At 51.5% G+C, this 14,060-nt stretch overlaps 1 protein-coding gene across 7 annotated transcripts in view; it reads right to left on the reverse strand.

Annotated features, from left to right (window-relative positions):
- The window catches only part of PKNOX2 (PBX/knotted 1 homeobox 2), a 298,210-nt gene that overhangs the window by 134,473 nt on the left and 149,677 nt on the right, over nucleotides 1-14,060 (reverse strand). The gene's annotated exons all lie outside the window — the stretch shown is intronic.

The raw sequence follows: 14,060 nt of genomic DNA on the forward strand, positions 1-14,060 counted from the left end.
GTTGAGGACGTTTCCCACGGCGGCACCCGTCGTGAGCTTGACCCCTGGGTGAGGCGAGGGGTCCCTGGCACAACCACTTTGCGGACTCACCCACTAGGTCAATTCTGTGCCTCCTGTGTCCCCTGCACTAGGAAGCAAGCTCCTTGAGAATAGAGAAAGGTTCTCTTGTATATGACTAGCCTGCGTGTCAGTGGCAAGATGACAGGTGGTAGAGAGCTGAACCCAACCCTCTAGGTATCCTGTTCAGAACGAGTGAAAGGAGCACGGTGGCAAGCCCCGAAGGCCCATTTGAGCCCACACGCTTATGATTTTCCTCCGTAAATGTTGTTTCAGGTATTTCCTCCTTTATCACATACGTCAAACCCTGTTCATCTAATGGCCTGCTTTCATTTCTGGATCTTTTTCTGTTGCTCTCCCTCATCCAACTATCCATCCATCTACCTATCCTTCCACCCATCCATGCTTCCCCACTTTTAACCAACACATAATGAGCATCTGCTACAGGCTAGGTTACCAAAAAGACTAAGATGTGTTTGCTGCTTATATGGAGGGCACGGTTAGAGCAGGGGACACAGCCATGTAAACAGATAATGAAAACCCAAGGTGGTAAGTGCTGCACCAGAGGTGAGGGTGGTGTGCTGGGGCTGCAGGGGGAGTGATGGAAAGAAGGATGCTGCTGGTCAAGGTACCGAAACCGCTCATCACCCTCTCAGCCCTGCATGTGAGCGGGTGCCTCGCGTCCTTTTCCCTGGCCAATCCTCCTAATATAGCCCTCAGAAGAAGGATGGGGACTGTGGAGAACAGGGACAGAATGTAAAGGGCTTGGCCTCGTGGTCCATAGAGAGTCCGTGGTCAGACTTAGAATGAGCCCCAGACCCCTCTGCAGCCATGCTGGGGTCTCTAAGGTCCAGAGTCTGCATTTTCGAGCCGCTCACCTCCCCCCACCCCCAATGCAGCAGCACACTCGGCAAGTCATTTATTCCTCCATAACATTTGCTCGAAGGAACGCTGCCGCTGAATTATGGCTGGGACCATTATCTCACAATAACTGTCTGGGAAATGTTAATGTTAATGCATGGATCATGCAGAATGCCACATTAGGGGTTTTATGGTGGACATAACATTTTTATGAACTTTTTCTCTGGTAGCATCAGCCTTTGATGGAAAGAAAAGAAAAAAGAAAAGGAAGAAAGACAGGGTGGGAAGGAAGAAAGAGAGCTGGCATGGGGAGCAGAAGTGCCATCTGAGAGTACCCCGGACTGAGCCAGTGAGCTGCTCACCCCCAGGAAGGCCCGCCTGGCCATGCTCCAGGGGCCGAATATCTTCAGCATTAGGTATTTGTGAGCAGGAAGCAACCAGCCAAATTGGCGACTGGTGGGAGACAGGGTCTACTGGGGCAGACCCATAAAACTTCTCAGTCTTTTCAGCCACCTGCTGCCAGGCGGGCACTTGGTGCCAGCCAGGGAGGGCTGGGGAAAGGTGTGCGAGGCTTAGGGGGGCGGCCAGCTTGCCCCCTGGGTGAGGGGAGGGGTCCCTGGCACAACAGCTTTGCGGGCTCACCTTGAGGAGTGATGGCTAATGGCTTAAAGAGATTTTAATTTCTGCCATTAAAAGACAAAAAAAGGAAAAACACGATCTTGGGAATGGCAGTATTTTACACCTGGCTTTTAGAAAGGACTAATAAAGGCAGTGTTTAGCATTTTATATCCTTACTCAAAAATAACGATCTTTGGTTCTCATCTCAGACATATTTTAAGTGAACTCGTGTCTCCTATCTCCAGAATCTTCCTTCAGGAGGCTGGATTTATAGCTCTGTTCTTTACCTGCCCTGGGCTTCAATTTAAGTCTCATAACTGCTGCACAACGGTCAGTTTGCCTCTCCTCTCCCCCGCATGCCCGCACCCCTGCTTCACCTCTGCAGTTGCCCTGATGCTGTTACTGCAATTTTTCTTCCAGACAAGAGTACTGTTTAGCTCCTGACCCTGCAAGACACCTGACACCTGTTTACAGTCATTGCTTCGAGCACAAACTCGGGCTGGGGGTGGCACAGCCACACTGCTTGGCGGGCCCCTCCCTGGAGCCTCCAGATCCTGGCCCAGGGGAGTCAGTCCCTGTCCAGCCCGTGGGTCCCTCTGACCCGGGACAGGCAGGGCAGGGGGACCTGAATAGGGGGGTCCCTGGCCTCTGGAGCTGGCAGGGGGCTGGATCTTAACGGGAACACAGCTGCGGGAGTGCTGAGAAGAACTGACAAGCTAGCATGGTTCCCTAGAAAAAACTGCCAGGCTCCTCTTGGACGACAGTGTGACTCGAGATGACCTTAGGCAGGTCACTAAATCTCCAGGAGCCATTTTTCCTCCGGGAAAGCGAAGCCAGAGCAATCCGTACACCTCCCTGCGCCGGAGTCGGTGATCCTACGGCCGCGCAGACCACCTGGAGGCCGGCCGTGTGGGCTGGGGTGTCTTGTCTGCCCCTGAGGCTAGGTGAGCGCCATGGGCATGGGGCCAATGGGTTTAGATCCAGACCATGCCTCTTCCTAGCTCGGAGAACTTGGACAGGTTTTTACAAACTCTGAGTTTCCATTTGCTTGCATGTAAAAAGGCAATCACAGTGCCGACCTTGTCAGTTGGGAAGGCAAACCTGCAACTGACCGCTGTGCCACATGTGAGGTTCCATGCTAGAGTGGAAACACCACGAGGGCAGGGGTCTTGGCTTGTTACCTCCACAATGTCTCTCTCTAATACCTGGGATGGTTCTTGGCACAGAGTAGCCCCTGCCATCAGTATTTTCAGTATTTAGGGAATGAATGAACATCCAGGGATGTCTGGATAAATAGGAGCTCCTCAGGATCCCCATCTTTACCCAACAGAGACCCTGGGCATCTACCCTGAAGCTGCCTAGAGGAGGACATCCCCCAGGCTCATGGGGCTGTTCCACTCTCCTGACAAAATGCCGGCTTAAGGGACATCGGATGCAGTCATGATCTGGGATGCAGAAGGCGTGTGTGCAAGTCCACACTTCTGCTCCCTCCCACAGAGAGCAGGGGTACTTGCTTAGAGCACCCCCTTTCCAAACACCCCTCAGCTCCTAGCTAGGCCACTCCCCTTCTTCTCAGGATGCCATATTCTCGTTCCTGGGGACCCCCCGCCATATGTTCCATTCGAGCTCTAAACTGCATGCTAATTGTCCTGAATGAACAGCTCCAGCTGGAAAAGCAGGCAGGCCATTTACAGACCTTAAGATAACACCCAGTTTCCCGTAAGTGAGGGGGTTTCCTGGGAAGGGGAATGGAAAGTCTTTCTTTCAGGGCCAGAGCTGGGCGAGACAGGTCCCTGGGGCTGGGGCCACAGTCCAGGGCACCGGCTCCTTCTGGTCTCTACCCAAGCAAACCCGTTTCTGAGGGGCCCTCCCTGTGGAGATTCAGAGCCATTCTCTGGCTCCACCAGGCAGCCAAGCTCCCATACGTACACTCGCTCTCCACGGGTGATGAGGGTCCCTTCCAACCATTTCCCTTGCCATTCCAAGAGTCCAGCAACCTCCCTGCATTCTTCAGGAAGCCTGTGGGATTGGCCTGCATTAAGCTCCTAAAGAAGGCTGAGCACTGAAGAATTGATGCTTTTGAACTGTGGTGTTGGAGAAGACTCTTGAGAGTCCCTTGGACAGCAAGGAGATCAAACCAGTCAATCCTAAAGGAAATCAACCCTGAATATTCACTGAAAGGACTGATGCTGAAGCTGAAGCTCCAATACTTTGGCCACCTGATGCGAAGAGCTGATTCACTGGAAAAGACCCTGACGCTGGGAAAGGTTGAAGGCAGGGGGAGAAGGGGACGACAGAGGATGAGATGGTTGGATGGCATCACCAACTCAATGGACATGAATTTGAGCAAGCTCCAGGAGATGGTGAAGGACAGGGAAGCCTGGTGTGCTGCAGTCCATGGGGTTTCAAAGAGATGGACATGACTGAGCATCTGAACAACAACAACAGAGCCCCTAATTCAGACAGGCTGCTCATGTCCATCTTGAGGCAGCAGGGAGGGAGTGTGGATGGAGGGCGGGTAGAGAGTTAGGCAGTGAACACGTTACCATGTTATCGTGCAGGTGAGGACCCCTGCATCTGCTCTCACCCACCGGCCTCCGCATCCTCTGGTGGTAAGGGGTAGAGATGGGGTTTTTCTCTGTGTCACCTTCCTAATGCCTGTTCCTACATGGAGGCCCAATTCTTCCCACGGTTCTGCAATGCTGATTCAGCTCTGTCCTCCATTTCTGTCAACGTTTCCCCAAAGCAGAAGGAGAAATGTTTAAGCAGCAGTTTTCTGATAAAGCAGGAGCCTTGAGGATGGGAGGCATCTCAGAGGCCCGGGCGCCAGACTTCCTGAATCAGGGCAGGGGAGGCCGAGGCCAGGTGCGGAGTCTCCAGACTGGTGCTGGCTCTGGGCGGGGAAGGACCCACCACTGCCCTTGCCCCTTTTCCAGGGCCTGAGGCCTCCCTGGGGGCGCAGTAGAGAGGCTGGGGCCCAGTGCCAGCTCTCCACAAATGAGCTGTATGCACTTAGACACGGCACCCGGGCTGGGCCCCCATGTGCTCATCTATAAAAGTGATGGTGAGGCAATGCTTGTTCTCCTTACCCCTCAGGGGAGTCTGAGGCTCACAAGGAAACAAGTGCAAACAGGAGATGAAAACTGAAAAGCAGACTCCAAAGGTAAGCGACTAAGGTTATGCTTATTTCCAGGGCTGGGGTCCTCGCACCCCCGTGGGGATTAAGGTTTTGGAAGATGGGAGACATAGCCGTCCGGGTGGAAGGAGTCTTTTGCCTGGCTCTCCGCACCCAGCACGGCGGCAACAAGTTAGTTGCTGCAGAAACCAGGCAAACACTTGGGCCCCCTCGGCCTGTCCCTTCTAGAGCCTGGAGTTGACAAAGCCTGACCTCTGGACAACTGGCCGCTCACAAACCTCCCTGTTTAGGAGGAAGCCATTGGCGGAAGTCTTCAGGTGGGTGAAAGGAAGAGCCCACCAGCCCTGAAAAGGGCACCTTGTGGGCTGAGGAGCCGGGTTAGAGCTGGGGGTCCAGGTTGAAGCTGGACAACCACACTGTACCAAAGGCTTCTGCGGCCCTCAAGGTCTCTCAAAACTCAGACATCCCCTGACTTCTGTGACCTCCTGGTGAAAGAGAGGTGGGGAGGGCTGGGAGGAGGGGATCCTGAAGCTCCCATTGAGGGGGTGTCCAGTCAAAGAGGAAAAGCTGGGGGTGGGAGCTCCTGGCCCACCTGCCTGTCCTGCTTCTTTGTCAGGCATCGTGTGTACACGAGACTGATGGCTCCTGGCAGTGGAAGCCTTGGGGGCCTTGACCCTGGAGGGTTACCCCAATCTCCTCTGCCCTGTGGCGTCCCTGTACACAGGGTAGCCAAGAGTTCCCCACTAGTGGGCCTCTCTCCAACCTGAGGAGGGCAGCTGGGGAGTGAGTTAGAGGCCAACTTCCTCCTGGAGGGCTCTGAGCCCAGCTGCAAGCCCAGCCTGCTGAAGGCAGTGGGGCCAGGTGGTCAGTGGGAGTGCCACAGGTGGAGAACCACACCCATATCAGCATCAGAGGCTAGACAGTGTCTAGTCTCTGAAAAGCAGAGACATCACTTTGCCGACAAAGGTCCATAAGGTCAAAGCCATGGTTTTCCCAGTAGTCATGTACAGATGTGAGAGATGGACCGTAAAAAAGGTTGAGCACTGCAGAATTGATGCTTTCGAGCTGTGGTGCTGGAGAAGACTCTTGAAAATCCCCTTGGACAGCAAGGAGATCAAACCAATCCATCCTAAAGGAGATCAATCCTGAATATGCATTGGAAGGACTGATGCTGAAGCTAAAGCTCCAATACTTTGGCCACTGGATGAGAAGAGCTGACTCATTAGAAAAGACCCTGATGCTGGGAAAGATTGAGGGCAGGAGAAGGGCGTGACAGAGGATGAGATGATTGGATGGTATCACTGATTCAACAAACATGAGTTTGTGCAAACTCCTGGAGATGGTGAAGGACAGGGAAGCCTGGAGTGCTGCAGTCCATGGGGTTGCAAAGAGTCAGACATGACTGAGAGATTGAACAACTGCAGCATCAGGGAGAGAACAAAACAGATCTCTTATCAGACACGGCCTCAGTTACTCAATGGGTGGCCAGGGGCTGGGGCAGCTCTGGACTCAGGTACCCTCTGCCCTTTAGGCCCAACTTCTAGGTCTGATGCCTGGGTGTGGCCTTTCAGCTCCTGCTATCCTGCTATCTTCTCTGTGCCTGCGATGCTGGTGCTCCCCTCCTGGGCCAGCAGAAAGCCTACTCCTCCTTCAAGGTCCAGCTCGGATGTCACTTTCTCTGGGAAGCCTTCCTGGATCTCCTCCAGGCATCACAGCCAGCCTCTCTCTGGATTCTCCAGGCAGACGGAGCTAGCTGCGTCCAAGATGCTATGACCACATAGTGGACCATCAGCACTGGGCCCAGAGCCCCTCACACCAGCCCTGGGATCTCCAGTAGCACCACACTCAGAGCCCTGCACACAGTAGGCACTGACACATTTACAAGCGTGCAAATGTGTGATCTCGTGCTTGCTCTGGCCTAAATATCAGCCAATCCATCTGTGAAACTCACACCCAGAAAGGAAAGAATGAGAAAGCTGGCCCTGGGAAAACATGTGTATCTTCTTCTCCTAGTGCCCGTCTCATGCTTCAGCCCAGAGCCCCCCAAACCCAAAGCCTGCAATGAAACAATAGATGATCTTTTGACATTTCCAGGGCTGTTTGGAAGGAGGAAAGATAATATGTAATAAATTCATATACTTCTATGTGTTTCTTGGCTCCGGCGGTTCTATTTCCATCTCTTTATGCAGGAGTCCTGGGGAGCTGAAATCCTTGATAATGCCAAACAATTCAACACTTTATTCTCTCTTTACTCTGTCTGCAACCACAAAAAAATATCAACGTTATGCTAGCAGCTGTGGGAAGTGAAATCAGATGCCACGTTCCTTCCTGCACGCAGGAGTCAGTCCCGCTCTGGAGGCACTGTCCCTATGCCAGGGTCCTGGGCAATGAGAGTTTAGGACCTTTTGTCTGATGGACCCAAGGGGAAGGATGGCCTGGCCGCCCCCCTTTCCCCAGGGGATATGGACTGGAGGGTCTTGCATCCCTGAGACATCCAATATGAGCTGAGATGTTTTTCTCTCTGCCCTCTGTCCTCACTGTCTGTGGTCTTTTTCCAGTCCTCCCACCTCCTTCAGTGGACTGGCAGCATCTGATCTGACTCCAAACAAAAGCTTCGTGGGCCAGAGCCAGGCCAGGGCCCCGGAGGAAGCCTGAGCAGGCTGCTATCTTTGAGCTCGGGCTTGCAACTTGTGCAGCCAAGTTTCAGCCCGGGGCTGAAATAAGCATCTATTACCATCACCTTCATTTCCGGGAGGAGGGAGCCGGGGACTAGAGCGAGGACAAGACTCGCCCAGGGCCACACGCTGCAATCTGCTAGAGCTCAGAATTTCATCTTCCCACCCCTAGGTCAGAAATGTGTCTATCTTTGTGAGTCATCTAACACATATTAGATGCCCGCCATGTGTCCGGGTCCCAGGAAGCTTTCCCTGGGTCTGGAGCCTTTGTTTTGTTTTCAGGTTTCCCTGCAGAGGTGAAATCTGGGGCTCTGCCTGTTTGGATCTGGGTATGTCCTGTCCGGACAAATAACACCTGACATCAGCAGTCACTAAAACCCCTCTCTCTGCACCCACCTCTCTCTTTCTTTCAACCATGCACACAAACACACACACTCATGCACACTCACCCCCTTGCACTCCAGGCACCCTCAAGCACACTGAGCACCCCGAGGCGACTCCCCTACGTGAATGGACTATCCCTTCCTTTCTGGGCTTCCCAAGTGGAGCTAGTGGTGAAGAACCCACCTACCAAAGCAGGAGACACAAGAGACGAGGGTTCTATCCCCAGGTTGGGAAGATCCCCTGGAGGAGGAAATGGCAACCCACTCCAGTATTCTCGCCCGGAAAATTCCATGGGCAGAAGAGCCTGGCGGGCTATAGTCCATGGGGCTATGAGAGTTGGACCTGACTGAAGCGAGTGAGCACAAAAAACAAACCCCTCCTTTGCATGTAATTCTCAATGCCAGGGTTTGAATCTTGGTTCTGCTTCTTGCCAGCTGGGGCACCCTCTGTGCCTCACTGACTGTATCTGTAAAATAGGGATAATACTAATAAACCTCCCCCTGCCCCAGAGAGGACTGAATAGGACACACATGCCAAGTGTTTAGCACAATGCCTGGTGCAGAGTGTTCAAAAACCGCTTGCCGCCATTATTATTATTTTATTTTTGTTATTATCAATCTGGTAGGGAGTGCTTCGTTCCAGGTTTAGGAAGAGCCCTCCAACCAGGTGGCCAGGCTGGGCGATCGGCAGGCCAGGCGTGCAGGGAGCAGGCAGTGATGTTCCTGCAACCCTGTGACCAATTCCCACTCCAAGGCGCCCCACGTGGGTCTCTGGCCACGACCCTCACGTGCACAGATGGCCCCCAGGGCTTATGTCTCTTAGCAGGCTCAGCCTTTCCTCACAGCCCATTGTAAGGGCCCCTTGTGTGCCCCACCCACACTCCACAGCCCGGGAGCTACTGTTTCCTTGACGCCACCTCCTGAGGGACCTGACCTCAGTCTACAGCTCATTCCACCAGGGCTGCTCAGCTGCTGTTTCCAGCCACTCTCATGCTGGTGGGTCTTCCCAACCACAAAAGTCCTCTTCTCCCCTCCAGCCCAGGCTCAGCTCAGTCCAGCAGAATTATGTTGAGGGACTTCCCTTCCAGTGGTTAGGACTCCGCGCTTCCCCTGCAGGAGGCACGGGTTCGATCTCTAGTCAGGGAACTAAGATCTCAAAAATTGTGTAGTTTGACCGAAAAAAAAAAAAAAATACATTGAATGTCCACCACGTGAGAGATCTGCTGATATCACACAGCAGCAAGAATGACGGGGTTAAGACTGTTTGTCCCCAGAGGGGTCCTGGTTCGGAGGGGGTCACACAACCGTGACAGTGAGCTAGTCTGTCAGGAGGGTAATATGGAGCTCAAAAGAGGGCACAGGGCCATCCTGGGGTGGAGGGGACACTGAGGGGTGGGGAGGAGGGCGGTCCAGACAGAGGACGTGGTATTTGCAAGGGTAGGAAATAGCAGCGTGATCCAGGAACCAATGAGAAGTTTATGGAGGAGACGAGGCCGTGACTCCAGTGCAGACTCAGCTGTGGCCCCACGTGCCAGGCTCAAGAGTTTGGCCTACGAAAATCCCTGATGGTCCAGTGGTTAAGACTTTGCCTTTCAGTGCAGGGAATGAGGGTTTGATCCCTGGTCAGGGAGCTAAGATCCCACATGCCTCGGGGCTAAAACCCTCTAAAAACATAAAGCAGAAGCAATGTTGTAACAAATTCAATAAAGACTTTAAAAACAGTCCACATTAAAAAAAAGAAAAAAATCTTAAAAAAAAAAAAAAAAAAGATCTTGGCCTGTATCCTTCCAGGAAGAGCCTATTTTCTTAGACATGTAACACTCATTCAGAGATTCACTGCCAATGTCACCTCCTCCAGGAAGTCCTCTCTGACTTCTCTAGATGAAACCCTTTCTTGCCCATGCTTTCTGAATGATGAGTTTCTATCTCTTTCAGCACCTACCATATTGCTCTAAGTTTTGTTTAAACAGCTGTTTCCACCATCAGGCTGGACACTGAGAATAGTTTTCTATTCAATTTCAGATCCACAGAAACTAGCAGAGGACGTGACATACTCAAGTGCTTCCTGAATATTTCATGGGTGAATGAATGAGAGCAAATGGAAGTTGAATGATCTCCTCATCCCCTCTACCTTGCTCTTTGCCTCTAATCTGAATCCTCAGCTTGAATAATAAATATTGATTTATATCTGTATTTATCTGTTTCCTCATCTATACAATGGGAATAATAATACTCTACAGATTGCTTTGAGGAATCTGTAGAGTATTATTTGATATGCTTTAGAGTAACAGCTTAATATTAGTCAAAGTGTTCAAGACACAGCTCAGTACATCTTAAGCACCCTGCGAATGTTAGTTTTCCTTCATTCAGCTCCTGTTTATTATCCACCCACTATGTGCCAGGCACTGAGTTCACAGCAATAAAGAAAACAAACTCTCCGTCTTCATAGAATACACTTTTAGGGACTCCCCTGGTGGTCCGGGGGTTAAGATTTTGCCTTTCAACACAGGGGGTATGGGTTCAATCCCTGGTCCAGGAGCTGAGATCCCACATGCCTTGAGGCCAAGAAACCAAAATATACAAAAAAAAGAAAAATTTTGTAACATATTCAGTAAAGACTTTAAAAATGGTCCACATTAAAAAAAATCTTAAAAAAAAGAATACAATTGGATTAGATAATAAATAGACAAGCAAATGCACAGTACTCAAGACAGACAAAATTAAGCCAGAACCAAAGGGGTTGGGTATCAGGAGTCAGGCGGGGGTTGCTGTTTTCTACGAGGTGGTCAAATTGGTGACAACCTATAGGCGTCTCGCTGGTTAGATGACAGCAAAGCAGAGACTGGACAGTGTTCCAGGCGGGAGGGGATGTTGGAGGAACAGAGGAGGCCAGTGTGGCCGCTCTGGGAGATGTGGCTGAACTGGCAAGCACCCGGTCAGGCAGGGCGGGGCTAGGCTTGCATCTTCATTCTGGGCAAAATGGGAAGCCACTGGCGGCTTTTGGGCAGAGGAGTGGTGGGATCTGCTTATCATGTTGGAATTTCTGGCTGTGGGCTTGACAACAGACCGAAGAGGGAAAGGGTGAAGCAGGACAATGGGTCGGGGGTTTTCACAACAACCCAGGTGCAACGGAGACACGGACCAAGGTGGGAACACCAGTGGTGACGGGTTTGGTCCGACCAGGTTTCTGAATTCACGGGTGTCAACTGTGAGAGGAAGAGAGGGGCTGGAATGACCCCGAGGTATTTTTCCTGAGCACCTGAGAGCTCAGCTTCATCCTTCACTGGATGGAGAAGCTGCCTCCCAAGGGCGAGGTGTGCGAGGTGGAGAGAGCAAAAGGACATTCTCATAATGCTTGTGCACACTCGGGCAGGGGGAGACTCACACGCGGTACAGATGAGGGAAGAGGGGGACCCAGCAATCTAGGAAAGAATAAACAACTGAAGCCGGACGCAAACACGGTCCAGACAAGAAAGGTTATGGCTGGGCAGGAAGGGGGCAGTTGTGTCGGCTCAGGCTCTGAAACCGCCCTCTCTTTGAAAGCCACCTTCTCACGAAATCCAGCGGCCTTGTCCTGACCTCATTTCCCTTTAACTCGGTGCCCATACGACCCCGGGATCCACCCTATTCAATGTGGCCCCACCCCTACTGGTCACTGTGGACACAGGCGTCCACCAAAGGCCACCTCGAGCCCTCACGATGCTCTCTAGCTCTTCGAGTGGTGCACACATGCAGATCACACACACACGTGCACACACGTGCACCATACACAAATGCACGTGCACAATTGTGCACACCGCAGGTTCGATCCACGGGAGGGCGTGACTCACAGATTCCTCTGGAGCTGACCACTCTCCCTAGGACTTTCCTCTCAGCCTGACGTTTCCTCTGGGTGTCCAGCTGTCACCTTAAGTCAAGCTGTGCTCAGTACCGACCCGCCAACAGTTTTTCAGGGCGCCTGGCTCCTTTCTGTCCACAGCATCACGGCAGTCTCTACACTCTGGCTCCAAGGTCTAGGTTCATCATTGACTTGTTCTTCTGCCCATCTTCTTATCCACAAAGTCTTTAAGCCCGATCCCTGTGTTCTAGGAGATGCTGCTTATATCCCATGACAGAATTCCTGCAATACTGTGGCCCTGCCTCTAGTTCCCCTGCCTGGCCAGTCCTCCCGGACAGAGGCCACCGTGAGATGGATCCAACTAAAGTATGACCCTTACTACTCTGCTTCTCTGGGTCTTTGTGCCTGGCAAGACAGAGCTCCAATTCCTCAGCCTGGTGTTTACTTCTCTCTGTAACCACATCTCTCTCCTTCCTCTTGCATGTGTGCAAGAGTGCTCAGTTGCTTCAGCCATGTCTGACTCTTTGCAACCCTATAGATTGTAGACTGCCAGGATCCTCTGTCCATGGGATTCTCCAGGCAAGAACACTTGTCTGGAGTGGGTTGCCATGCCCTCCTCCAGAGGATCTTCTCCACCCAGGGACTGAACCCAGGTCTCTTGCATCTTCTGCATCACAGGTGGACTCTTTACCACTGAGCCACCAGGGAAGCCCCTTCCTACCTCTTACTGGACCCCAATACTCCACAAGAGGCAGGTGGTGAGAGAGCTAGCGATTGTCAGGTACCTAGTAGCACCACGCATGTGCTTACGGAATCTCAAGACAGCCTTGTATGACGTGCCAGCACCGTGCATGCAGACAAAGAAAAGGATTCTTGGTAGGGTAACATCCTGGATGCCACGGAGCTGATGAATAGCAGACGCAGGATCGATGCACAGGTGTTTTTACTTTAAAGCTCATGCCCTTCCCATCAGAATCACACAGGGTCCTAGACACACACAAATCTTTTCTCAGGAGAGCTGGATCTCATTTCCCAGTTCACTCAAGTGCCGACCACTGCCTCTCCACCCACCCTTCCCTCCCGCCTCTGTCTTTCATCCTCCATAGCCAATTCCCAAGGCTCTTTCTCCATCCAATTCCATTTCTCCTAGACTCTCTACTCAGCTCGATTTTCTCCTTCCTTTCCATGCATGTTCTTTTCTGGACTTCTCTGCTGGCCGCGTAGGCAGAGAATGTCCCCAAGATGACTGGCAGCTCCTAAGTTTGGGGAAGGGGGCTTATCTCAGCTTCTGAATATCCCACAGTTCTGTCAGGGCCCATAAATACTTGTGGAAACGAAAATAATGAAAATACAATAACAACTAGTTCCTTCATAGGGACATTCAAAACAACTTAAAGCAAGAGTCATTTGTGTTTCAGTTTAATGTCTTAATTTCCTCCAGTTAACATGGAAATAACTGTCTGAAATTACAAGTTAAGTGGGATAGTCATGTTAGGCAGCTTTGTTATTTAAGAAAAATATTATGACAACATTAATGGCAGTGAACTACAGAGTTCAGCTCAGGAGACAACTTCCTTCCTTAGCACACAGTTTTCCATTGCTCAGAATATTCTGTAACACTCTGAGTGTTTTTCTCCTCCATCAATGTCTGGGGAAATGAGATTAACGGTAATATCCTCAGCCATTTTGAAGACATTTGAGTAAGAGGGTTATAGTGAGAAGGGAGACGTTGTATTTCCCCAGGGATGTGTGTGTGTGTGTGTGTGTGTGTGTGTGTGTGTTACAACTATTCAACAAAAACTTCAACATGAGGCTGCTCATTGATAAGGCCTGCTGCTGCTGCTAAGTCGCTTCAGTCATGTCCGACTCTGTGCGACCCCATAGACGGCAGCCCACCAGGCTCCCCAATCCCTGAGATTCTCCAGGCAAGAATACTGGAGTGGGTTGCCATTTCCTTCTCCAGTGCATGAAAGTGAAAGGTCAAAGTGAAGTCGCTCAGTCGTGTCCGACTCTTATCGACCCCATGGACTGCAGCCTACCAGGCTCCTCCGTCCATTGGATTTTCCAGGCAAGAATACTGGAGTGGGGTGCCAGTGCCTTCTCTGCATTGATAAGGCCTAATTCACCCCAAAATTTAAAGAGAAAAGATGTGCAAAAGAACCTTTTGAGGGAGAGGAGACTTTCAGACACATGGGCATAGGTATTCCTCCAGGAGGTTGGACAAAGAATAAGCAAATGAATTCTGAAGAAGAAATTTCTCTTCCTAAAAAAGAGATGCCAGGAACACCCAACACCTGGATGAGTTCCCTGGGGAACAAGGGCGCCTCTCTGCCCACATGTCCACCATCCCTGGAAGAGCGCTGTCCGCAAGGACCCAGAGGAGTGGGTGCATAGCGACCTCTCCATCACTTGCCCATTAGCCACCTGCCTACTTACAACACATAGTTTGGCTAAAAAAAAACCAATTAAAATTTGTTTCTGTAATTAGGCGA

The sequence above is a fragment of the Bos grunniens genome, chromosome 29 (genome assembly GCF_055505025.1).
Source record: "Bos grunniens cultivar Pamir isolate PY7600 chromosome 29, Bosgru_T2T1.0, whole genome shotgun sequence".
NCBI lineage: Eukaryota > Metazoa > Chordata > Mammalia > Artiodactyla > Bovidae > Bos > Bos grunniens.